Below are 24,684 nucleotides of genomic sequence, written 5' to 3'. Positions count from 1 at the left end.
GCTGGACGGACGGTCCTAATTTGCATAATCGATTACGTCACCTGACGCTACGTATAAATATATATTTTTGGCTTAACTTTAGCTTCGATTGCCACAAAAGTCGCCGAGATAGTATGCAGGCGACTAGTTACTTTGTAACAAATAATAGCAACAAACATGCCATTAGGCATGAAAACAATATACGAAATTTCCGGGTTGTTATTTCAACATTTACCATTTTCGTGTTCGTATATGAGCTGGACCATTTATTTGCATATCTGCATATACCTCTGTGCTATGGCCGTTACTGGTTATCGCTTCTCGGCCTTTTGGCTAAGATCATGTGTAGTATCTGTTCTTATCAGCTTAATATCTGATACGTTGCTCATTGAGCAACTCGATATTAAACTGATTTTTGAAAACAGGCCATGGAATAGGGGCTTGCTCCGTCCTGGCCACGGATTGACCCAGTATTGCAGTATTTCTGGGAATGGTCCACCTCATATACAATTTAATATCAGAATAAAACAAATCAACCCTTTGCGTCACCCGTTTTCTCCATTTTAATGCCCGATAGTGGGCGCTAATGGAACTTGTTAAAACCCTTATTCTTCGGCTGGACGGACGGTCCTAATTTGCATAATCGATTACGTCACCTGACGCTACGTATAAATATATATTTTTGGCTTAACTTTAGCTTCGATTGCCACAAAAGTCGCCGAGATAGTATGCAGGCGACTAGTTACTTTGTAACAAATAATAGCAACAAACATGCCATTAGGCATGAAAACAATATACGAAATTTCCGGGTTGTTATTTCAACATTTACCATTTTCGTGTTCGTATATGAGCTGGACCATTTATTTGCATATCTGCATATACCTCTGTGCTATGGCCGTTACTGGTTATCGCTTCTCGGCCTTTTGGCTAAGATCATGTGTAGTATCTGTTCTTATCAGCTTAATATCTGATACGTTGCTCATTGAGCAACTCGATATTAAACTGATTTTTGAAAACAGGCCATGGAATAGGGGCTTGCTCCGTCCTGGCCACGGATTGACCCAGTATTGCAGTATTTCTGGGAATGGTCCACCTCATATACAATTTAATATCAGAATAAAACAAATCAACCCTTTGCGTCACCCGTTTTCTCCATTTTAATGCCCGATAGTGGGCGCTAATGGAACTTGTTAAAACCCTTATTCTTCGGCTGGACGGACGGTCCTAATTTGCATAATCGATTACGTCACCTGACGCTACGTATAAATATATATTTTTGGCTTAACTTTAGCTTCGATTGCCACAAAAGTCGCCGAGATAGTATGCAGGCGACTAGTTACTTTGTAACAAATAATAGCAACAAACATGCCATTAGGCATGAAAACAATATACGAAATTTCCGGGTTGTTATTTCAACATTTACCATTTTCGTGTTCGTATATGAGCTGGACCATTTATTTGCATATCTGCATATACCTCTGTGCTATGGCCGTTACTGGTTATCGCTTCTCGGCCTTTTGGCTAAGATCATGTGTAGTATCTGTTCTTATCAGCTTAATATCTGATACGTTGCTCATTGAGCAACTCGATATTAAACTGATTTTTGAAAACAGGCCATGGAATAGGGGCTTGCTCCGTCCTGGCCACGGATTGACCCAGTATTGCAGTATTTCTGGGAATGGTCCACCTCATATACAATTTAATATCAGAATAAAACAAATCAACCCTTTGCGTCACCCGTTTTCTCCATTTTAATGCCCGATAGTGGGCGCTAATGGAACTTGTTAAAACCCTTATTCTTCGGCTGGACGGACGGTCCTAATTTGCATAATCGATTACGTCACCTGACGCTACGTATAAATATATATTTTTGGCTTAACTTTAGCTTCGATTGCCACAAAAGTCGCCGAGATAGTATGCAGGCGACTAGTTACTTTGTAACAAATAATAGCAACAAACATGCCATTAGGCATGAAAACAATATACGAAATTTCCGGGTTGTTATTTCAACATTTACCATTTTCGTGTTCGTATATGAGCTGGACCATTTATTTGCATATCTGCATATACCTCTGTGCTATGGCCGTTACTGGTTATCGCTTCTCGGCCTTTTGGCTAAGATCATGTGTAGTATCTGTTCTTATCAGCTTAATATCTGATACGTTGCTCATTGAGCAACTCGATATTAAACTGATTTTTGAAAACAGGCCATGGAATAGGGGCTTGCTCCGTCCTGGCCACGGATTGACCCAGTATTGCAGTATTTCTGGGAATGGTCCACCTCATATACAATTTAATATCAGAATAAAACAAATCAACCCTTTGCGTCACCCGTTTTCTCCATTTTAATGCCCGATAGTGGGCGCTAATGGAACTTGTTAAAACCCTTATTCTTCGGCTGGACGGACGGTCCTAATTTGCATAATCGATTACGTCACCTGACGCTACGTATAAATATATATTTTTGGCTTAACTTTAGCTTCGATTGCCACAAAAGTCGCCGAGATAGTATGCAGGCGACTAGTTACTTTGTAACAAATAATAGCAACAAACATGCCATTAGGCATGAAAACAATATACGAAATTTCCGGGTTGTTATTTCAACATTTACCATTTTCGTGTTCGTATATGAGCTGGACCATTTATTTGCATATCTGCATATACCTCTGTGCTATGGCCGTTACTGGTTATCGCTTCTCGGCCTTTTGGCTAAGATCATGTGTAGTATCTGTTCTTATCAGCTTAATATCTGATACGTTGCTCATTGAGCAACTCGATATTAAACTGATTTTTGAAAACAGGCCATGGAATAGGGGCTTGCTCCGTCCTGGCCACGGATTGACCCAGTATTGCAGTATTTCTGGGAATGGTCCACCTCATATACAATTTAATATCAGAATAAAACAAATCAACCCTTTGCGTCACCCGTTTTCTCCATTTTAATGCCCGATAGTGGGCGCTAATGGAACTTGTTAAAACCCTTATTCTTCGGCTGGACGGACGGTCCTAATTTGCATAATCGATTACGTCACCTGACGCTACGTATAAATATATATTTTTGGCTTAACTTTAGCTTCGATTGCCACAAAAGTCGCCGAGATAGTATGCAGGCGACTAGTTACTTTGTAACAAATAATAGCAACAAACATGCCATTAGGCATGAAAACAATATACGAAATTTCCGGGTTGTTATTTCAACATTTACCATTTTCGTGTTCGTATATGAGCTGGACCATTTATTTGCATATCTGCATATACCTCTGTGCTATGGCCGTTACTGGTTATCGGTTCTCGGCCTTTTGGCTAAGATCTAATTGGTAATTATCGGACTTAATCTGCGCGTATCCTGAAGAGACTCTTCCAGCAGCTGTTCTACAGTTTCGTAAGTTACATTTCTGTTATTTCTCATTTGCTGCATCCAGTGTTTTAGATCCTCCCCTACCCTTAGTCACCAGACTATAGGTTTAGGGAGTTCCTGCTGTGTTCTCTGTTTCCTGGTGTTCTAGTATGCCGCCAGCCATGGCCAATTCCCGGCCACTGGCAAGAAAAGACAGGGTGCTGAACCTAGCATTCTCGGAAAATGTTGCTCCTAAAGAGGTTTTCATATTTCTTGGCCTCGCCGGTGTTGAAGTAGAACCCCACTTAGAAGCAGTTGAAAGAACTGCTCCCGGAAAGTATGATGTTACATTTCGCTCCATAAGTCTCAGACGAGAGTTTATGCCGAAGTTAGAATCTATATCTGAAATGGTTTCTGTAACAAATTATGAGGAAGTCGTCATTGTCACTGCCTCCTTTGTGGGAAACGACATGAACGACTGCTATGTCCAATATGCGTTGGCACCATATGGAGAGATAGTTGCGGCAAGAAAGTGTGTTTATGCAGACTTTCCATCATGTTACAATGGGTTGCGACAATACAAGATCAAGCTTCGCCACAGCATTCCACCAAGGATTCGCGTCTGTAACCGCAACATCTGGCTGTCGTACCCTGGGCAACCAAAGATCTGCGCAAAGTGCAACCAGAAGGGACACTTTGCTAAAGATTGTAAAGAGGTAAAATGCTTCAGGTGTCAAGAGCTCGGACACACTGCTGAGGCGTGTAAGAGACAAATTAAGTGCACAATTTGTAACGAAGACGGACACAACTTCCGTCTCTGTCCGATATCCTTCGCCAACAAAACGAATATCGACAAGAAATGGTCCCTTCCCACGCCTGCCAATGATCCTCCCACCAACAACAACGCTGGCCAAGTTTCACCAACCGAGGATCACGAGGACATCTCAGACCTACTGAAGGAGCCCCTGAACACAATTGGCAGTGATGAGGGGATCCACAGAGAAAAACGGCCAGTGTCAGTCGGCGAAGATATCCCAGAGGACGAGCCGAAGAGAAAGAAGCCCCCTGCTGATGAGGATGACTTCTGCACCTCTTCAGACCAGGAGTCAATTTGTAGCCAAGATGGCAAGGAGAGGAAGCCTGAAAAGCAAACCCTGGCAGCCTTCACTGCAACCAAAAACTCCCCTCTACTCAAACTAGGAGAAGTCGACGTCGTCTGTGGTTCCTTGTCAGGCACTGACTGTAGAAAGCGCCTCACTGGATGGGTTGAGGTGCTCAGACATCGTCAAGAGGTTCACAATAATTTTGACCTGGTGGAGATTCTCTGTCCAGTAAAGGAATGTAAAGAGATCTCGGTGAATACTTCGGAATGGTTGACCCACTGCTGCAACAGTCACCCACAATTTGTCCTCGGTAAGAGTTCTTCCTTTTTTGACTATTATTTCATCAATTAACTCTGTATGGTTCTCCACAACCTCACTGTCATTATGCCTCTCCTCACCGTACTCACCTGTAACGTCAATGGCTTGCGAGACCCTTCTAAGAGAGCACAGTTTTTCCAGCAATGCAGGAATAAGTATGACATCATCTTCATTCAGGAGGCTCACATCGGTAATGTGCAAGAAGAAAATCAATGGACCGCTGAGTGGGGAGGGACTGCAATCTGGAGCCTAGGTTCTAATAAGAGCAAGGGAGTGGGAACTCTCTTCTCACCTCATTCTGAGGCTTGTTTGAAGAATACTATGAAAGACACAGAGGGTAGGGTCATTGCCTGTTCAGTCCTAGTAAATGGCTCCCCCCTCACTCTCATCAATATCTACGGTCCCAACTCACCCGGTCAAAGACCCATATTCTTCAACAATTTGCACCAATATTTTGGCGGTGGCTCCCCTATTATTCTAGGGGGTGACTTCAACTGCCTCTTGTCCCCGGCGGACAGATGTGGTGGTTCCCATTCAAGCTCTCATTCCTACACAGGAAGCAGGAATCTGGAATCGCTGGTTGAAGATCTCCAACTTGTTGACTCTTGGCGAAATGAACACCCCAATGGACAACAGTTCACTTGGAGGGATTCCAACAACTCAGTGGCCTCTCGGCTGGACCGTTTTTACATCTCGGCCCACATGAGCACGCGGACCACTATTAACGCCTGCTCCCTGTCAGATCATGACTCTGTTTCAGTGAACATTACCTTCCCCAATATCCTGCCTCGTGGCCCGGGTGTATGGAAATGTAACACTTCCTTGCTACAGGATCGCTCAGTTTATACAGAAATCGCGGACAAGTATGCCCTTTGGCAATCACTGCAGCCAGGCTTTCAATGCCAGGCCGATTGGTGGGATATGGTGAAGAGTAGGGTTAAATTCATCTTGCAGAAACACGCAAGAATCAGAGCCAGGGCGCAGAAGGCCGAACAGCAGTCTCTCCAGCTTAAACTCGACCAACTCACTACTCAACTAAACCAGGGAGACCGCTCCAAAGAGACTCTCAGTTCCCACATTTCTATTAAAAATAAAATCAACAACATTAATAAGAAACGCCTCGAAGGTGTGAAAATCCGTGCCCGTGTCCGCAAGTTCGACCTAGACGAAAAGTGTACTAGATTTTTTCTCACCCGCGAGCGCAGACAAGGCAAAAAGAAAATCATCTCTGCAATTCAGGATATGGAGGGTAACATCCACCGGTCCCAGGAAAAAATTGAGGCCTCCCTGACCCAATTCTTTGGATCTCTGTACACTGCTTCTCCCAGCCTTGACACGGATGAACAGGATTATTTTCTTTCCCACATCACTTCTCAGCTGTCCAGCAAGGAACAGCTGGTCTTGGAAAAACCCATCACCCTGACAGAGCTCTTTACCTCCCTGAAGAGTATGGAGGACAACAAAACGCCAGGCAGTGACGGCTTACCCAAAGAATTCTACCTCACCTTTTGGCAGATCATTAAAAACGATCTTCTTCAGGTTATAAACCAGGCTCTGAAACAGGGTAAATTATCTGGCTCACAGAGAGTAGGCATAATCACACTGCTCAACAAAAATGTTGACACGTCCATTCCTGGGAAAGAAAACGCTGATCTCTGCCCCAAAAACAAACGTCCCATTTCTCTACTCAACACAGATTACAAATTGATCTCGAAATCGCTGTGCAACAGGCTGAAGACTGTTACTCCCAAGCTCCTCTCACCCTTTCAAACCTGTGGGGTGCCAGGCAGATCAATACTTCAAAACATGCAACTGATTAGAGACATTGTTCATTTTGCCAACCAGCGCAACATTCCCTGTGCCATTGTCTCCCTTGACCAAGAGAAAGCCTTTGACCGTGTGGAGTGGCCTTTTCTCCACAGAATCCTGCACAAGATGAATTTTGGACCACGCTTTATCGATGCTATTCAAACCCTCTACAAGGACATCGGAAGCAAATTACTTGTCAATGGCTTTCTTGCGACCCCATTCCCCCTGTCAAGAGGCGTTCGGCAAGGATGCCCACTGTCTCCTCTGCTGTACACTCTGTACATTGAGCCCTTTGCGGCAGCTGTAAGACACTCATCCAGGTTTGGGGGTTTCAGCCTGCCGGGACCATCACCCGCGGCTAAACTACTTCAATATGCCGATGACATCACAGCAGTCATAGTGAACTCCTCTGAAATTAACGTGCTGATGAACATCTGTAGACAATTTGAGCTTGCCTCAGGCTCTTGTCTCAATAAAGACAAGTCTATGGGCTTATGGACGGGTAAATGGAGAGAAAGAGTCGACTGCCCAGCAGGGATTAAATTCACCAACAATAAGATCAAAATTAATGGCATATGGATATCCAATGGAGACATGCCATCCGAGAATTGGACAGACCGGCACAGCAAGCTCACTAAGCTGTTTTCCACCTGGGAGACCAGACATCTTACTCTGGCAGGGAAAACAGTTGTTCTAAACACTATTGCTCTTCCGCTTTTCTACTACATTGCTCCTCTCTTCCCTTGCCCTCCAGTGGTGGAGAAGGCAATCACTACAGATATTTTTGCCTTTTTTTGGAGCAACAGAGGGGACAGAGTGCGTCGTGAGGTTATCTACCTACCTCCCAATGAAGGGGGCTGGGGCCTGACGAACCTGTCACTTAAATCTAAAGTCATGCTGCTGAAACCACTTCAAGCGAGCTTCTACAAACATCCTAGCAGTTTCTTCCTCAAGGCATACTGTGCCACTGCTCTTAGGAAGATGATCCCCGGAATCTGGTCCAATTCATCCCCGCACTTCTCGCCCCACCCCCCTTGGTATACCGCACTTATCAATCTTGCGAACACCGTCCACACAATCGACAGCAACACCAATTGGGAATTGACCTCCACCAAGGAACTCTACACCCTTCTGAACAAGCAGACAATCACGTACCCACGTGTGATGGAGCATAATGCAAACCTTGATTGGAAAACCATCTGGACCAGGATACACTCACCACTTCTGGAGAAAAAGATGATTGATTTGGCCTGGCGCACAACACACAGAGTACTCCCAACCACCATTAATATGCACAAGTGGGGGCTCGCCTCCACCCAAATCTGTCCTCGTAGTGCCTGCAACAACCCCGAATCCATTGAACACATCTTCGTGAAGTGTGCTTTCTCAGACTTTCTGTGGTCGTGGGTAGACTCAAGGTTTTTCTGCCTCTACAACATCTTGTGTACCGCCGATTCAAACCTAATCCTGTACAGCTTGCCCAATACACCGCACAACTCATTTCCAAATAGTCCGGCTATCTACCTTATTAATCTTGTCAAGCTTCACATTTGGAGATCAAGATGTAAAGCAGCTTATGATGATATCCATCTACCAGCGGAGACCACACTACAGCACATTAAGGCAGAAATAACACACCGTCTTAAGGCCGAATTTCAACGCCTCTCCAGACCTGACTTTTTCACTACTTGGAAACCCTTTGTTAGAGCCTCACCATCAGGATATCAAATAACGCTTCTTTAATGCTCATGCATTGTATACCCTCGCGGCTCATTATCTTCACCTCCCTGAGACTCACAGTTCCGTCAGCGACTCCAGCCGCGGCCGTTTTCACGGCCATGGCCCAGCACGTTATACCTAAACTTTTAATGCATGGTACAAGAAAGGTGTTGGCAGGGGTGATCGCACCACCTTGAGCTCCGAACCGGCGTGGCCGGCCTGCCTTGGGGCACCTAACTAACATAGATCTAAATAGTTCCATTTAGTTGAATTTCGTTACCCCTAAACCAAAAAGGAGTATCTGTTCTTATCAGCTTAATATCTGATACGTTGCTCATTGAGCAACTCGATATTAAACTGATTTTTGAAAACAGGCCATGGAATAGGGGCTTGCTCCGTCCTGGCCACGGATTGACCCAGTATTGCAGTATTTCTGGGAATGGTCCACCTCATATACAATTTAATATCAGAATAAAACAAATCAACCCTTTGCGTCACCCGTTTTCTCCATTTTAATGCCCGATAGTGGGCGCTAATGGAACTTTTTAAAACCCTTATTCTTCGGCTGGACGGACGGTCCTAATTTGCATAATCGATTACGTCACCTGACGCTACGTATAAATATATATTTTTGGCTTAACTTTAGCTTCGATTGCCACAAAAGTCGCCGAGATAGTATGCAGGCGACTAGTAACTTTGTAACAAATAATAGCAACAAACATGCCATTAGGCATGAAAACAATATACGAAATTTCCGGGTTGTTATTTCAACATTTACCATTTTCGTGTTCGTATATGAGCTGGACCATTTATTTGCATATCTGCATATACCTCTGTGCTATGGCCGTTACTGGTTATCGCTTCTCGGCCTTTTGGCTAAGATCATGTGTAGTATCTGTTCTTATCAGCTTAATATCTGATACGTTGCTCATTGAGCAACTCGATATTAAACTGATTTTTGAAAACAGGCCATGGAATAGGGGCTTGCTCCGTCCTGGCCACGGATTGACCCAGTATTGCAGTATTTCTGGGAATGGTCCACCTCATATACAATTTAATATCAGAATAAAACAAATCAACCCTTTGCGTCACCCGTTTTCTCCATTTTAATGCCCGATAGTGGGCGCTAATGGAACTTTTTAAAACCCTTATTCTTCGGCTGGACGGACGGTCCTAATTTGCATAATCGATTACGTCACCTGACGCTACGTATAAATATATATTTTTGGCTTAACTTTAGCTTCGATTGCCACAAAAGTCGCCGAGATAGTATGCAGGCGACTAGTAACTTTGTAACAAATAATAGCAACAAACATGCCATTAGGCATGAAAACAATATACGAAATTTCCGGGTTGTTATTTCAACATTTACCATTTTCGTGTTCGTATATGAGCTGGACCATTTATTTGCATATCTGCATATACCTCTGTGCTATGGCCGTTACTGGTTATCGCTTCTCGGCCTTTTGGCTAAGATCATGTGTAGTATCTGTTCTTATCAGCTTAATATCTGATACGTTGCTCATTGAGCAACTCGATATTAAACTGATTTTTGAAAACAGGCCATGGAATAGGGGCTTGCTCCGTCCTGGCCACGGATTGACCCAGTATTGCAGTATTTCTGGGAATGGTCCACCTCATATACAATTTAATATCAGAATAAAACAAATCAACCCTTTGCGTCACCCGTTTTCTCCATTTTAATGCCCGATAGTGGGCGCTAATGGAACTTTTTAAAACCCTTATTCTTCGGCTGGACGGACGGTCCTAATTTGCATAATCGATTACGTCACCTGACGCTACGTATAAATATATATTTTTGGCTTAACTTTAGCTTCGATTGCCACAAAAGTCGCCGAGATAGTATGCAGGCGACTAGTAACTTTGTAACAAATAATAGCAACAAACATGCCATTAGGCATGAAAACAATATACGAAATTTCCGGGTTGTTATTTCAACATTTACCATTTTCGTGTTCGTATATGAGCTGGACCATTTATTTGCATATCTGCATATACCTCTGTGCTATGGCCGTTACTGGTTATCGCTTCTCGGCCTTTTGGCTAAGATCATGTGTAGTATCTGTTCTTATCAGCTTAATATCTGATACGTTGCTCATTGAGCAACTCGATATTAAACTGATTTTTGAAAACAGGCCATGGAATAGGGGCTTGCTCCGTCCTGGCCACGGATTGACCCAGTATTGCAGTATTTCTGGGAATGGTCCACCTCATATACAATTTAATATCAGAATAAAACAAATCAACCCTTTGCGTCACCCGTTTTCTCCATTTTAATGCCAGATAGTGGGCGCTAATGGAACTTTTTAAAACCCTTATTCTTCGGCTGGACGGACGGTCCTAATTTGCATAATCGATTACGTCACCTGACGCTACGTATAAATATATATTTTTGGCTTAACTTTAGCTTCGATTGCCACAAAAGTCGCCGAGATAGTATGCAGGCGACTAGTAACTTTGTAACAAATAATAGCAACAAACATGCCATTAGGCATGAAAACAATATACGAAATTTCCGGGTTGTTATTTCAACATTTACCATTTTCGTGTTCGTATATGAGCTGGACCATTTATTTGCATATCTGCATATACCTCTGTGCTATGGCCGTTACTGGTTATCGCTTCTCGGCCTTTTGGCTAAGATCATGTGTAGTATCTGTTCTTATCAGCTTAATATCTGATACGCTGCTCATTGAGCAACTCGATATTAAACTGATTTTTGAAAACAGGCCATGGAATAGGGGCTTGCTCCGTCCTGGCCACGGATTGACCCAGTATTGCAGTATTTCTGGGAATGGTCCACCTCATATACAATTTAATATCAGAATAAAACAAATCAACCCTTTGCGTCACCCGTTTTCTCCATTTTAATGCCCGATAGTGGGCGCTAATGGAACTTTTTAAAACCCTTATTCTTCGGCTGGACGAACGGTCCTAATTTGCATAATCGATTACGTCACCTGACGCTACGTATAAATATATATTTTTGGCTTAACTTTAGCTTCGATTGCCACAAAAGTCGCCGAGATAGTATGCAGGCGACTAGTAACTTTGTAACAAATAATAGCAACAAACATGCCATTAGGCATGAAAACAATATACGAAATTTCCGGGTTGTTATTTCAACATTTACCATTTTCGTGTTCGTATATGAGCTGTACCATTTATTTGCATATCTGCATATACCTCTGTGCTATGGCCGTTACTGGTTATCGCTTCTCGGCCTTTTGGCTAAGATCATGTGTAGTATCTGTTCTTATCAGCTTAATATCTGATACGTTGCTCATTGAGCAACTCGATATTAAACTGATTTTTGAAAACAGGCCATGGAATAGGGGCTTGCTCCGTCCTGGCCACAGATTGACCCAGTATTGCAGTATTTCTGGGAATGGTCCACCTCATATACAATTTAATATCAGAATAAAACAAATCAACCCTTTGCGTCACCCGTTTTCTCCATTTTAATGCCCGATAGTGGGCGCTAATGGAACTTTTTAAAACCCTTATTCTTCGGCTGGACGGACGGTCCTAATTTGCATAATCGATTACGTCACCTGACGCTACGTATAAATATATATTTTTGGCTTAACTTTAGCTTCGATTGCCACAAAAGTCGCCGAGATAGTATGCAGGCGACTAGTAACTTTGTAACAAATAATAGCAACAAACATGCCATTAGGCATGAAAACAATATACGAAATTTCCGGGTTGTTATTTCAACATTTACCATTTTCGTGTTCGTATATGAGCTGGACCATTTATTTGCATATCTGCATATACCTCTGTGCTATGGCCGTTACTGGTTATCGCTTCTCGGCCTTTTGGCTAAGATCATGTGTAGTATCTGTTCTTATCAGCTTAATATCTGATACGTTGCTCATTGAGCAACTCGATATTAAACTGATTTTTGAAAACAGGCCATGGAATAGGGGCTTGCTCCGTCCTGGCCACGGATTGACCCAGTATTGCAGTATTTCTGGGAATGGTCCACCTCATATACAATTTAATATCAGAATAAAACAAATCAACCCTTTGCGTCACCCGTTTTCTCCATTTTAATGCCCGATAGTGGGCGCTAATGGAACTTTTTAAAACCCTTATTCTTCGGCTGGACGGACGGTCCTAATTTGCATAATCGATTACGTCACCTGACGCTACGTATAAATATATATTTTTGGCTTAACTTTAGCTTCGATTGCCACAAAAGTCGCCGAGATAGTATGCAGGCGACTAGTAACTTTGTAACAAATAATAGCAACAAACATGCCATTAGGCATGAAAACAATATACGAAATTTCCGGGTTGTTATTTCAACATTTACCATTTTCGTGTTCGTATATGAGCTGGACCATTTATTTGCATATCTGCATATACCTCTGTGCTATGGCCGTTACTGGTTATCGCTTCTCGGCCTTTTGGCTAAGATCATGTGTAGTATCTGTTCTTATCAGCTTAATATCTGATACGTTGCTCATTGAGCAACTCGATATTAAACTGATTTTTGAAAACAGGCCATGGAATAGGGGCTTGCTCCGTCCTGGCCACGGATTGACCCAGTATTGCAGTATTTCTGGGAATGGTCCACCTCATATACAATTTAATATCAGAATAAAACAAATCAACCCTTTGCGTCACCCGTTTTCTCCATTTTAATGCCCGATAGTGGGCGCTAATGGAACTTTTTAAAACCCTTATTCTTCGGCTGGACGGACGGTCCTAATTTGCATAATCGATTACGTCACCTGACGCTACGTATAAATATATATTTTTGGCTTAACTTTAGCTTCGATTGCCACAAAAGTCGCCGAGATAGTATGCAGGCGACTAGTAACTTTGTAACAAATAATAGCAACAAACATGCCATTAGGCATGAAAACAATATACGAAATTTCCGGGTTGTTATTTCAACATTTACCATTTTCGTGTTCGTATATGAGCTGGACCATTTATTTGCATATCTGCATATACCTCTGTGCTATGGCCGTTACTGGTTATCGCTTCTCGGCCTTTTGGCTAAGATCTAATTGGTAATTATCGGACTTAATCTGCGCGTATCCTGAAGAGACTCTTCCAGCAGCTGTTCTACAGTTTCGTAAGTTACATTTCTGTTATTTCTCATTTGCTGCATCCAGTGTTTTAGATTCTCCCCTACCCTTAGTCACCAGACTATAGGTTTAGGGAGTTCCTGCTGTGTTCTCTGTTTCCTGGTGTTCTAGTATGCCGCCAGCCATGGCCAATTCCCGGCCACTGGCAAGAAAAGACAGGGTGCTGAACCTAGCATTCTCGGAAAATGTTGCTCCTAAAGAGGTTTTCATATTTCTTGGCCTCGCCGGTGTTGAAGTAGAACCCCACTTAGAAGCAGTTGAAAGAACTGCTCCCGGAAAGTATGATGTTACATTTCGCTCCATAAGTCTCAGACGAGAGTTTATGCCGAAGTTAGAATCTATATCTGAAATGGTTTCTGTAACAAATTATGAGGAAGTCGTCATTGTCACTGCCTCCTTTGTGGGAAACGACATGAACGACTGCTATGTCCAATATGCGTTGGCACCATATGGAGAGATAGTTGCGGCAAGAAAGTGTGTTTATGCAGACTTTCCATCATGTTACAATGGGTTGCGACAATACAAGATCAAGCTTCGCCACAGCATTCCACCAAGGATTCGCGTTTGTAACCGCAACATCTGGCTGTCGTACCCTGGGCAACCAAAGATCTGCGCAAAGTGCAACCAGAAGGGACACTTTGCTAAAGATTGTAAAGAGGTAAAATGCTTCAGGTGTCAAGAGCTCGGACACACTGCTGAGGCGTGTAAGAGACAAATTAAGTGCACAATTTGTAACGAAGACGGACACAACTTCCGCCTCTGTCCGATATCCTTCGCCAACAAAACGAATATCGACAAGAAATGGTCCCTTCCCACGCCTGCCAATGATCCTCCCACCAACAACAACGCTGGCCAAGTTTTACCAACCGAGGATCACGAGGACATCTCAGACCTACTGAAGGAGCCCCTGAACACAATTGGCAGTGATGAGGTGATCCACAGAGAAAAACGGCCAGTGTCAGTCGGCGAAGATATCCCAGAGGACGAGCCGAAGAGAAAGAAGCCCCCTGCTGATGAGGATGACTTCTGTACCTCTTCAGACCAGGAGTCAATTTGTAGCCAAGATGGCAAGAAGAGGAAGCCTGAAAAGCAAACCCTGGCAGCCTTCACTGCAACCAAAAACTCCCCTCTACTCAAACTAGGAGAAGTCGACGTCGTCTGTGGTTCCTTGTCAGGCACTGACTGTAGAAAGCGCCTCACTGAATGGGTTGAGGTGCTCAGACATCGTCAAGAGGTTCACAATAATTTTGACCTGGTGGAGATTCTCTGTCCAGTAAAGGAATGTAAAGAGATCTCGGTGAATACTTCGGAATGGTTGACCCACTGCTGCAACAGTCACCCACAATTTGTCCTCGGTAAGAGTTCTTCCTTTTTTGACTATTATTTCATCAATTAACTCTGTATGGTTCTCCACAACCTCACTGTCATTATGCCTCTCCTCACCGTACTCACCTGTAACGTCAATGGCTTGCGAGACCCTTCTAAGAGAGCACAGTTTTTCCAGCAATGCAGGAATAAGTATGACATCATCTTCATTCAGGAGGCTCACATCGGTAATGTGCAAGAAGAAAATCAATGGACCGCTGAGTGGGGAGGGACTGCAATCTGGAGCCTAGGTTCTAATAAGAGCAAGGGAGTGGGAACTCTCTTCTCACCTCATTCTGAGGCTTGTTTGAAGAATACTATGAAAGACACAGAGGGTAGGGTCATTGCCTGTTCAGTCCTAGTAAATGGCTCCCCCCTCACTCTCATCAATATCTACGGTCCCAACTCACCCGGTCAAAGACCCATATTCTTCAACAATTTGCACCAATATTTTGGCGGTGGCTCCCCTATTATTCTAGGGGGTGACTTCAACTGCCTATTGTCCCCGGCGGACAGATGTGGTGGTTCCCATTCAAGCTCTCATTCCTACACAGGAAGCAGGAATCTGGAATCGCTGGTTGAAGATTTCCAACTTGTTGACTCTTGGCGAAAAGAACACCCCAATGGACAACAGTTCACTTGGAGGGATTCCAACAACTCAGTGGCCTCTCGGCTGGACCGTTTTTACATCTCGGCCCACATGAGCACGCGGACCACTATTAACGCCTGCTCCCTGTCAGATCATGACTCTGTTTCAGTGAACATTACCTTCCCCAATATCCTGCCTCGTGGCCCGGGTGTATGGAAATGTAACACTTCCTTGCTACAGGATCGCTCAGTTTACACAGAAATCGCGGACAAGTATGCCCTTTGGCAATCACTGCAGCCAGGCTTTCAATGCCAGGCCGATTGGTGGGATATGGTGAAGAGTAGGGTTAAATTCATCTTGCAGAAACACGCAAGAATCAGAGCCAGGGCGCAGAAGGCCGAACAGCAGTCTCTCCAGCTTAAACTCGACCAACTCACTACTCAACTAAACCAGGGAGACCGCTCCAAAGAGACTCTCAGTTCCCACATTTCTATTAAAAATAAAATCAACAACATTAATAAGAAACGCCTCGAAGGTGTGAAAATCCGTGCCCGTGTCCGCAAGTTCGACCTAGACGAAAAGTGTACTAGATTTTTTCTCACCCGCGAGCGCAGACAAGGCAAAAAGAAAATCATCTCTGCAATTCAGGATATGGAGGGTAACATCCACCGGTCCCAGGAAAAAATTGAGGCCTCCCTGACCCAATTCTTTGGATCTCTGTACACTGCTTCTCCCAGCCTTGACACGGATGAACAGGATTATTTTCTTTCCCACATCACTTCTCAGCTGTCCAGCAAGGAACAGCTGGTCTTGGAAAAACCCATCACCCTGACAGAGCTCTTTACCTCCCTGAAGAGTATGGAGGACAACAAAACGCCAGGCAGTGACGGCTTACCCAAAGAATTCTACCTCACCTTTTGGCAGATCATTAAAAATGATCTTCTTCAGGTTATAAACCAGGCTCTGGAACAGGGTAAATTATCTGGCTCACAGAGAGTAGGCATAATCACACTGCTCAACAAAAATGTTGACACGTCCATTCCTGGGAAAGAAAACGCTGATCTCTGCCCCAAAAACAAACGTCCCATTTCTCTACTCAACACAGATTACAAATTGATCTCGAAATCGCTGTGCAACAGGCTGAAGACTGTTACTCCCAAGCTCCTCTCACCCTTTCAAACCTGTGGGGTGCCAGGCAGATCAATACTTCAAAACATCCAACTGATTAGAGACATTGTTCATTTTGCCAACCAGCGCAACATTCCCTGTGCCATTGTCTCCCTTGACCAAGAGAAAGCCTTTGATCGTGTGGAGTGGCCTTTTCTCCACAGAATCCTGCACAAGATGAATTTTGGACCACGCTTTATCGATGCTATTCAAACCCTCTACAAGGACATCGGAAGCAAATTACTTGTCAATGGCTTTCTTGCGACCCCATTCCCCCTGTCGAGAGGCGTTCGGCAAGGATGCCCACTGTCTCCTCTGCTGTACACTCTGTACATTGAGCCCTTTGCGGCAGCTGTAAGACACTCATCCAGGTTTGGGGGTTTCAGCCTGCCGGGACCATCACCCGCGGCTAAACTACTTCAATATGCCGATGACATCACAGCAGTCATAGTGAACTCCTCTGAAATTAACGTGCTGATGAACATCTGTAGACAATTTGAGCTTGCCTCAGGCTCTTGTCTCAATAAAGACAAGTCTATGGGCTTATGGACGGGTAAATGGAGAGAAAGAGTCGACTGCCCAGCAGGGATTAAATTCACCAACAATAAGATCAAAATTAATGGCATATGGATATCCAATGGAGACATGCCATCCGAGAATTGGACAGACCGGCACAGCAAGCTCACTAAGCTGTTTTCCACCTGGGAGACCAGACATCTTACTCTGGCAGGGAAAACAGTTGTTCTAAACACTATTGCTCTTCCGCTTTTCTACTACATTGCTCCTCTCTTCCCTTGCCCTCCAGTGGTGGAGAAGGCAATCACTACAGATATTTTTGCCTTTTTTTGGAGCAACAGAGGGGACAGAGTGCGTCGTGAGGTTATCTACCTACCTCCCAATGAAGGGGGCTGGGGCCTGACGAACCTGTCACTTAAATCTAAAGTCATGCTACTGAAACCACTTCAAGCGAGCTTCTACAAACATCCTAGCAGTTTCTTCCTCAAGGCATACTGTGCCACTGCTCTTAGGAAGATGATCCCCGGAATCTGGTCCAATTCATCACCGCACTTCTCGCCCCACCCCCTTGGTATACCGCACTTATCAATCTTGCGAACACCGTCCACACAATCGACAGCAACACCAATTGGGAATTGACCTCCACCAAGGAACTCTACACCCTTCTGAACAAGCAGACAATCACGTACCCACGTGTGATGGAGCATAACGCAAACCTTGATTGGAAAACCATCTGGACCAGGATACACTCACCACTTCTGGAGAAAAAGATGATTGATTTGGCCTGGCGCACAACACACAGAGTACTCCCAACCACCATTAATATGCACAAGTGGGGGCTCGCCTCCACCCAAATCTGTCCTCGTAGTGCCTGCAACAACCCCGAATCCATTGAACACATCTTCGTGAAGTGTGCTTTCTCAGACTTTCTGTGGTCGTGGGTAGACTCAAGGTTTTTCCGCCTCTACAACATCTTGTCTACCGCCGATTCAAACCTAATCCTGTACAGCTTGCCCAATACACCGCACAACTCATTTCCAAATAGTCCAGCTATCTACCTTATTAATCTTGTCAAGCTTCACATTTGGAGATCAAGATGTAAAGCAGCTTATGATGATATCCATCTACCAGCGGAGACCACACTACAGCACATTAAGGCAGAAATAACACACCGTCTTAAGGCCGAATTTCAACGCCTCTCCAGACCTGACTTTTTCACTACTTGGAAACCCTTTGTTAGAGCCTCACCATCAGGATATCAAATAACGCTTCTTTAATGCTCACGCATTGTATACCCTCGTGGCTCATTATCTGCACCTCCCTGAGACTCACAGTTCCGTCAGCGACTCCAGCCGCGGCCGTTTTCACGGCCATGGCCCAGCACGTTATACCTAAACTTTTAATGCATGGTACAAGAAAGGTGTTGGCAGGGGTGATCGCACCACCTTGAGCTCCGAACCGGCGTGGCCGGCCTGCCTTGGGGCACCTAACTAACATAGATCTAAATAGTTCCATTTAGTTGAATTTCGCTACCCCTAAACCAAAAAGGAGTATCTGTTCTTATCAGCTTAATATCTGATACGTTGCTCATTGAGCAACTCGATATTAAACTGATTTTTGAAAACAGGCCATGGAATAGGGGCTTGCTCCGTCCTGGCCACGGATTGACCCAGTATTGCAGTATTTCTGGGAATGGTCCACCTCATATACAATTTAATATCAGAATAAAACAAATCAACCCTTTGCGTCACCCGTTTTCTCCATTTTAATGCCCGATAGTGGGCGCTAATGGAACTTTTTAAAACCCTTATTCTTCGGCTGGACGGACGGTCCTAATTTGCATAATCGATTACGTCACCTGACGCTACGTATAAATATATATTTTTGGCTTAACTTTAGCTTCGATTGCCACAAAAGTCGCCGAGATAGTATGCAGGCGACTAGTAACTTTGTAACAAATAATAGCAACAAACATGCCATTAGGCATGAAAACAATATACGAAATTTCCGGGTTGTTATTTCAACATTTACCATTTTCGTGTTCGTATATGAGCTGGACCATTTATTTGCATATCTGCATATACCTCTGTGCTATGGCCGTTACTGGTTATCGCTTCTCGGCCTTTTGGCTAAGATCATGTGTAGTATCTGTTCTTATCAGCTTAATATCTGATACGTTGCTCATTGAGCAACTCGATATTAAACTGATTTTTGAAAACAGGCCATGGAATAGGGGCTTGCTCCGTCCTGGCCACGGATTGACCCAGTATTGCAGTATTTCTGGGAATGGTCCACCTCATATACAATTTAATATCAGAATAAAACAAATCAACCCTTTGCGTCACCCGTTTTCTCCATTTTAATGCCCGATAGTGGGCGCTAATGGAACTTTTTAAAACCCTTATTCTTCGGCTGGACGGACGGTCCTAATTTGCATAATCGATTACGTCACCTGACGCTACGTATAAATATATATTTTTGGCTTAACTTTAGCTTCGATTGCCACAAAAGTCGCCGAGATAGTATGCAGGCGACTAGTAACTTTGTAACAAATAATAGCAACAAACATGCCATTAGGCATGAAAACAATATACGAAATTTCCGGGTTGTTATTTCAACATTTACCATTTTCGTGTTCGTATATGAGCTGGACCATTTATTTGCATATCTGCATATACCTCTGTGCTATGGCCGTTACTGGTTATCGCTTCTCGGCCTTTTGGCTAAGATCATGTGTAGTATCTGTTCTTATCAGCTTAATATCTGATACGTTGCTCATTGAGCAACTCGATATTAAACTGATTTTTGAAAACAGGCCATGGAATAGGGGCTTGCTCCGTCCTGGCCACGGATTGACCCAGTATTGCAGTATTTCTGGGAATGGTCCACCTCATATACAATTTAATATCAGAATAAAACAAATCAACCCTTTGCGTCACCCGTTTTCTCCATTTTAATGCCCGATAGTGGGCGCTAATGGAACTTTTTAAAACCCTTATTCTTCGGCTGGACGGACGGTCCTAATTTGCATAATCGATTACGTCACCTGACGCTACGTATAAATATATATTTTTGGCTTAACTTTAGCTTCGATTGCCACAAAAGTCGCCGAGATAGTATGCAGGCGACTAGTAACTTTGTAACAAATAATAGCAACAAACATGCCATTAGGCATGAAAACAATATACGAAATTTCCGGGTTGTTATTTCAACATTTACCATTTTCGTGTTCGTATATGAGCTGGACCATTTATTTGCATATCTGCATATACCTCTGTGCTATGGCCGTTACTGGTTATCGCTTCTCGGCCTTTTGGCTAAGATCATGTGTAGTATATGTTCTTATCAGCTTAATATCTGATACGTTGCTCATTGAGCAACTCGATATTAAACTGATTTTTGAAAACAGGCCATGGAATAGGGGCTTGCTCCGTCCTGGCCACGGATTGACCCAGTATTGCAGTATTTCTGGGAATGGTCCACCTCATATACAATTTAATATCAGAATAAAACAAATCAACCCTTTGCGTCACCCGTTTTCTCCATTTTAATGCCCGATAGTGGGCGCTAATGGAACTTTTTAAAACCCTTATTCTTCGGCTGGACGGACGGTCCTAATTTGCATAATCGATTACGTCACCTGACGCTACGTATAAATATATATTTTTGGCTTAACTTTAGCTTCGATTGCCACAAAAGTCGCCGAGATAGTATGCAGGCGACTAGTAACTTTGTAACAAATAATAGCAACAAACATGCCATTAGGCATGAAAACAATATACGAAATTTCCGGGTTGTTATTTCAACATTTACCATTTTCGTGTTCGTATATGAGCTGGACCATTTATTTGCATATCTGCATATACCTCTGTGCTATGGCCGTTACTGGTTATCGCTTCTCGGCCTTTTGGCTAAGATCATGTGTAGTATCTGTTCTTATCAGCTTAATATCTGATACGTTGCTCATTGAGCAACTCGATATTAAACTGATTTTTGAAAACAGGCCATGGAATAGGGGCTTGCTCCGTCCTGGCCACGGATTGACCCAGTATTGCAGTATTTCTGGGAATGGTCCACCTCATATACAATTTAATATCAGAATAAAACAAATCAACCCTTTGCGTCACCCGTTTTCTCCATTTTAATGCCCGATAGTGGGCGCTAATGGAACTTTTTAAAACCCTTATTCTTCGGCTGGACGGACGGTCCTAATTTGCATAATCGATTACGTCACCTGACGCTACGTATAAATATATATTTTTGGCTTAACTTTAGCTTCGATTGCCACAAAAGTCGCCGAGATAGTATGCAGGCGACTAGTAACTTTGTAACAAATAATAGCAACAAACATGCCATTAGGCATGAAAACAATATACGAAATTTCCGGGTTGTTATTTCAACATTTACCATTTTCGTGTTCGTATATGAGCTGGACCATTTATTTGCATATCTGCATATACATCTGTGCTATGGCCGTTACTGGTTATCGCTTCTCGGCCTTTTGGCTAAGATCATGTGTAGTATATGTTCTTATCAGCTTAATATCTGATACGTTGCTCATTGAGCAACTCGATATTAAACTGATTTTTGAAAACAGGCCATGGAATAGGGGCTTGCTCCGTCCTGGCCACGGATTGACCCAGTATTGCAGTATTTCTGGGAATGGTCCACCTCATATACAATTTAATATCAGAATAAAACAAATCAACCCTTTGCGTCACCCGTTTTCTCCATTTTAATGCCCGATAGTGGGCGCTAATGGAACTTTTTAAAACCCTTATTCTTCGGCTGGACGGACGGTCCTAATTTGCATAATCGATTACGTCACCTGACGCTACGTATAAATATATATTTTTGGCTTAACTTTAGCTTCGATTGCCACAAAAGTCGCCGAGATAGTATGCAGGCGACTAGTAACTTTGTAACAAATAATAGCAACAAACATGCCATTAGGCATGAAAACAATATACGAAATTTCCGGGTTGTTATTTCAACATTTACCATTTTCGTGTTCGTATATGAGCTGGACCATTTATTTGCATATCTGCATATACCTCTGTGCTATGGCCGTTACTGGTTATCGCTTCTCGGCCTTTTGGCTAAGATCATGTGTAGTATCTGTTCTTATCAGCTTAATATCTGATACGTTGCTCATTGAGCAACTCGATATTAAACTGATTTTTGAAAACAGGCCATGGAATAGGGGCTTGCTCCGTCCTGGCCACGGATTGACCCAGTATTGCAGTATTTCTGGGAATGGTCCACCTCATATACAATTTAATATCAGAATAAAACAAATCAACCCTTTGCGTCACCCGTTTTCTCCATTTTAATGCCCGATAGTGGGCGCTAATGGAACTTTTTAAAACCCTTATTCTTCGGCTGGACGGACGGTCCTAATTTGCATAATCGATTACGTCACCTGACGCTACGTATAAATATATATTTTTGGCTTAACTTTAGCTTCGATTGCCACAAAAGTCGCCGAGATAGTATGCAGGCGACTAGTAACTTTGTAACAAATAATAGCAACAAACATGCCATTAGGCATGAAAACAATATACGAAATTTCCGGGTTGTTATTTCAACATTTACCATTTTCGTGTTCGTATATGAGCTGGACCATTTATTTGCATATCTGCATATACCTCTGTGCTATGGCCGTTACTGGTTATCGCTTCTCGGCCTTTTGGCTAAGATCATGTGTAGTATCTGTTCTTATCAGCTTAATATCTGATACGTTGCTCCTTGAGCAACTCGATATTAAACTGATTTTTGAAAACAGGCCATGGAATAGGGGCTTGCTCCGTCCTGGCCACGGATTGACCCAGTATTGCAGTATTTCTGGGAATGGTCCACCTCATATACAATTTAATATCAGAATAAAACAAATCAACCCTTTGCGTCACCCGTTTTCTCCATTTTAATGCCCGATAGTGGGCGCTAATGGAACTTTTTAAAACCCTTATTCTTCGGCTGGACGGACGGTCCTAATTTGCATAATCGATTACGTCACCTGACGCTACGTATAAATATATATTTTTGGCTTAACTTTAGCTTCGATTGCCACAAAAGTCGCCGAGATAGTATGCAGGCGACTAGTAACTTTGTAACAAATAATAGCAACAAACATGCCATTAGGCATGAAAACAATATACGAAATTTCCGGGTTGTTATTTCAACATTTACCATTTTCGTGTTCGTATATGAGCTGGACCATTTATTTGCATATCTGCATATACCTCTGTGCTATGGCCGTTACTGGTTATCGCTTCTCGGCCTTTTGGCTAAGATCATGTGTAGTATCTGTTCTTATCAGCTTAATATCTGATACGTTGCTCATTGAGCAACTCGATATTAAACTGATTTTTGAAAACAGGCCATGGAATAGGGGCTTGCTCCGTCCTGGCCACGGATTGACCCAGTATTGCAGTATTTCTGGGAATGGTCCACCTCATATACAATTTAATATCAGAATAAAACAAATCAACCCTTTGCGTCACCCGTTTTCTCCATTTTAATGCCCGATAGTGGGCGCTAATGGAACTTTTTAAAACCCTTATTCTTCGGCTGGACGGACGGTCCTAATTTGCATAATCGATTACGTCACCTGACGCTACGTATAAATATATATTTTTGGCTTAACTTTAGCTTCGATTGCCACAAAAGTCGCCGAGATAGTATGCAGGCGACTAGTAACTTTGTAACAAATAATAGCAACAAACATGCCATTAGGCATGAAAACAATATACGAAATTTCCGGGTTGTTATTTCAACATTTACCATTTTCGTGTTCGTATATGAGCTGGACCATTTATTTGCATATCTGCATATACCTCTGTGCTATGGCCGTTACTGGTTATCGCTTCTCGGCCTTTTGGCTAAGATCATGTGTAGTATCTGTTCTTATCAGCTTAATATCTGATACGTTGCTCATTGAGCAACTCGATATTAAACTGATTTTTGAAAACAGGCCATGGAATAGGGGCTTGCTCCGTCCTGGCCACGGATTGACCCAGTATTGCAGTATTTCTGGGAATGGTCCACCTCATATACAATTTAATATCAGAATAAAACAAATCAACCCTTTGCGTCACCCGTTTTCTCCATTTTAATGCCCGATAGTGGGCGCTAATGGAACTTTTTAAAACCCTTATTCTTCGGCTCGACGGACGGTCCTAATTTGCATAATCGATTACGTCACCTGACGCTACGTATAAATATATATTTTTGGCTTAACTTTAGCTTCGATTGCCACAAAAGTCGCCGAGATAGTATGCAGGCGACTAGTAACTTTGTAACAAATAATAGCAACAAACATGCCATTAGGCATGAAAACAATATACGAAATTTCCGGGTTGTTATTTCAACATTTACCATTTTCGTGTTCGTATATGAGCTGGACCATTTATTTGCATATCTGCATATACCTCTGTGCTATGGCCGTTACTGGTTATCGCTTCTCGGCCTTTTGGCTAAGATCATGTGTAGTATCTGTTCTTATCAGCTTAATATCTGATACGTTGCTCATTGAGCAACTCGATATTAAACTGATTTTTGAAAACAGGCCATGGAATAGGGGCTTGCTCCGTCCTGGCCACGGATTGACCCAGTATTGCAGTATTTCTGGGAATGGTCCACCTCATATACAATTTA

The 24,684-nt window shown here is 43.1% G+C and overlaps 24 non-coding genes across 24 annotated transcripts; all 24 read left to right on the top strand.

The window, feature by feature from the left end:
- The first annotated feature begins 292 nt into the window (after positions 1-292).
- Positions 293-483, top strand: LOC146746756 (U2 spliceosomal RNA). Its single transcript, XR_014929276.1, has one exon. It is a non-coding gene; the product is annotated as a U2 spliceosomal RNA (small nuclear RNA).
- Positions 484-886: 403 nt separating this feature from the next.
- On the top strand, positions 887-1,077 carry LOC146746755 (U2 spliceosomal RNA). The gene has a single exon (XR_014929275.1). It is a non-coding gene; the product is annotated as a U2 spliceosomal RNA (small nuclear RNA).
- Positions 1,078-1,480: 403 nt separating this feature from the next.
- On the top strand, positions 1,481-1,671 carry LOC146746754 (U2 spliceosomal RNA). The gene has a single exon (XR_014929274.1). It is a non-coding gene; the product is annotated as a U2 spliceosomal RNA (small nuclear RNA).
- A 403-nt stretch (positions 1,672-2,074) lies between these two features.
- Positions 2,075-2,265, top strand: LOC146746753 (U2 spliceosomal RNA). Its single transcript, XR_014929273.1, has one exon. It is a non-coding gene; the product is annotated as a U2 spliceosomal RNA (small nuclear RNA).
- Positions 2,266-2,668: 403 nt separating this feature from the next.
- LOC146746752 (U2 spliceosomal RNA) lies at positions 2,669-2,859 on the top strand. The gene has a single exon (XR_014929272.1). It is a non-coding gene; the product is annotated as a U2 spliceosomal RNA (small nuclear RNA).
- Positions 2,860-8,530: 5,671 nt separating this feature from the next.
- On the top strand, positions 8,531-8,718 carry LOC146746751 (U2 spliceosomal RNA). Its single transcript, XR_014929352.1, has one exon. It is a non-coding gene; the product is annotated as a U2 spliceosomal RNA (small nuclear RNA).
- Positions 8,719-9,121: 403 nt separating this feature from the next.
- Positions 9,122-9,312, top strand: LOC146746750 (U2 spliceosomal RNA). Its single transcript, XR_014929271.1, has one exon. It is a non-coding gene; the product is annotated as a U2 spliceosomal RNA (small nuclear RNA).
- A 403-nt stretch (positions 9,313-9,715) lies between these two features.
- LOC146746749 (U2 spliceosomal RNA) lies at positions 9,716-9,906 on the top strand. The gene has a single exon (XR_014929270.1). It is a non-coding gene; the product is annotated as a U2 spliceosomal RNA (small nuclear RNA).
- Positions 9,907-10,309: 403 nt separating this feature from the next.
- On the top strand, positions 10,310-10,500 carry LOC146746748 (U2 spliceosomal RNA). The gene has a single exon (XR_014929269.1). It is a non-coding gene; the product is annotated as a U2 spliceosomal RNA (small nuclear RNA).
- A 403-nt stretch (positions 10,501-10,903) lies between these two features.
- LOC146746747 (U2 spliceosomal RNA) lies at positions 10,904-11,094 on the top strand. The gene has a single exon (XR_014929346.1). It is a non-coding gene; the product is annotated as a U2 spliceosomal RNA (small nuclear RNA).
- A 403-nt stretch (positions 11,095-11,497) lies between these two features.
- LOC146746746 (U2 spliceosomal RNA) lies at positions 11,498-11,688 on the top strand. The gene has a single exon (XR_014929341.1). It is a non-coding gene; the product is annotated as a U2 spliceosomal RNA (small nuclear RNA).
- A 403-nt stretch (positions 11,689-12,091) lies between these two features.
- Positions 12,092-12,282, top strand: LOC146746745 (U2 spliceosomal RNA). Its single transcript, XR_014929268.1, has one exon. It is a non-coding gene; the product is annotated as a U2 spliceosomal RNA (small nuclear RNA).
- A 403-nt stretch (positions 12,283-12,685) lies between these two features.
- LOC146746744 (U2 spliceosomal RNA) lies at positions 12,686-12,876 on the top strand. The gene has a single exon (XR_014929267.1). It is a non-coding gene; the product is annotated as a U2 spliceosomal RNA (small nuclear RNA).
- A 5,660-nt stretch (positions 12,877-18,536) lies between these two features.
- Positions 18,537-18,734, top strand: LOC146746743 (U2 spliceosomal RNA). Its single transcript, XR_014929354.1, has one exon. It is a non-coding gene; the product is annotated as a U2 spliceosomal RNA (small nuclear RNA).
- A 403-nt stretch (positions 18,735-19,137) lies between these two features.
- Positions 19,138-19,328, top strand: LOC146746742 (U2 spliceosomal RNA). Its single transcript, XR_014929266.1, has one exon. It is a non-coding gene; the product is annotated as a U2 spliceosomal RNA (small nuclear RNA).
- A 403-nt stretch (positions 19,329-19,731) lies between these two features.
- LOC146746741 (U2 spliceosomal RNA) lies at positions 19,732-19,922 on the top strand. The gene has a single exon (XR_014929265.1). It is a non-coding gene; the product is annotated as a U2 spliceosomal RNA (small nuclear RNA).
- A 403-nt stretch (positions 19,923-20,325) lies between these two features.
- LOC146746740 (U2 spliceosomal RNA) lies at positions 20,326-20,516 on the top strand. The gene has a single exon (XR_014929344.1). It is a non-coding gene; the product is annotated as a U2 spliceosomal RNA (small nuclear RNA).
- Positions 20,517-20,919: 403 nt separating this feature from the next.
- Positions 20,920-21,110, top strand: LOC146746739 (U2 spliceosomal RNA). Its single transcript, XR_014929264.1, has one exon. It is a non-coding gene; the product is annotated as a U2 spliceosomal RNA (small nuclear RNA).
- Positions 21,111-21,513: 403 nt separating this feature from the next.
- LOC146746738 (U2 spliceosomal RNA) lies at positions 21,514-21,704 on the top strand. Its single transcript, XR_014929343.1, has one exon. It is a non-coding gene; the product is annotated as a U2 spliceosomal RNA (small nuclear RNA).
- Positions 21,705-22,107: 403 nt separating this feature from the next.
- Positions 22,108-22,298, top strand: LOC146746737 (U2 spliceosomal RNA). The gene has a single exon (XR_014929263.1). It is a non-coding gene; the product is annotated as a U2 spliceosomal RNA (small nuclear RNA).
- Positions 22,299-22,701: 403 nt separating this feature from the next.
- LOC146746736 (U2 spliceosomal RNA) lies at positions 22,702-22,892 on the top strand. Its single transcript, XR_014929338.1, has one exon. It is a non-coding gene; the product is annotated as a U2 spliceosomal RNA (small nuclear RNA).
- A 403-nt stretch (positions 22,893-23,295) lies between these two features.
- Positions 23,296-23,486, top strand: LOC146746735 (U2 spliceosomal RNA). Its single transcript, XR_014929262.1, has one exon. It is a non-coding gene; the product is annotated as a U2 spliceosomal RNA (small nuclear RNA).
- A 403-nt stretch (positions 23,487-23,889) lies between these two features.
- On the top strand, positions 23,890-24,080 carry LOC146746734 (U2 spliceosomal RNA). The gene has a single exon (XR_014929261.1). It is a non-coding gene; the product is annotated as a U2 spliceosomal RNA (small nuclear RNA).
- A 403-nt stretch (positions 24,081-24,483) lies between these two features.
- On the top strand, positions 24,484-24,674 carry LOC146746733 (U2 spliceosomal RNA). The gene has a single exon (XR_014929260.1). It is a non-coding gene; the product is annotated as a U2 spliceosomal RNA (small nuclear RNA).
- The last annotated feature ends 10 nt before the right edge of the window (positions 24,675-24,684 follow it).

Source organism: Saccoglossus kowalevskii, chromosome 4 (genome assembly GCF_978046115.1).
Source record: "Saccoglossus kowalevskii chromosome 4, keSacKowa6.1, whole genome shotgun sequence".
In the NCBI taxonomy this organism is placed as follows: Eukaryota; Metazoa; Hemichordata; class Enteropneusta; family Harrimaniidae; genus Saccoglossus; species Saccoglossus kowalevskii.
This window is presented reverse-complemented; position numbering and strand designations above follow the sequence as displayed.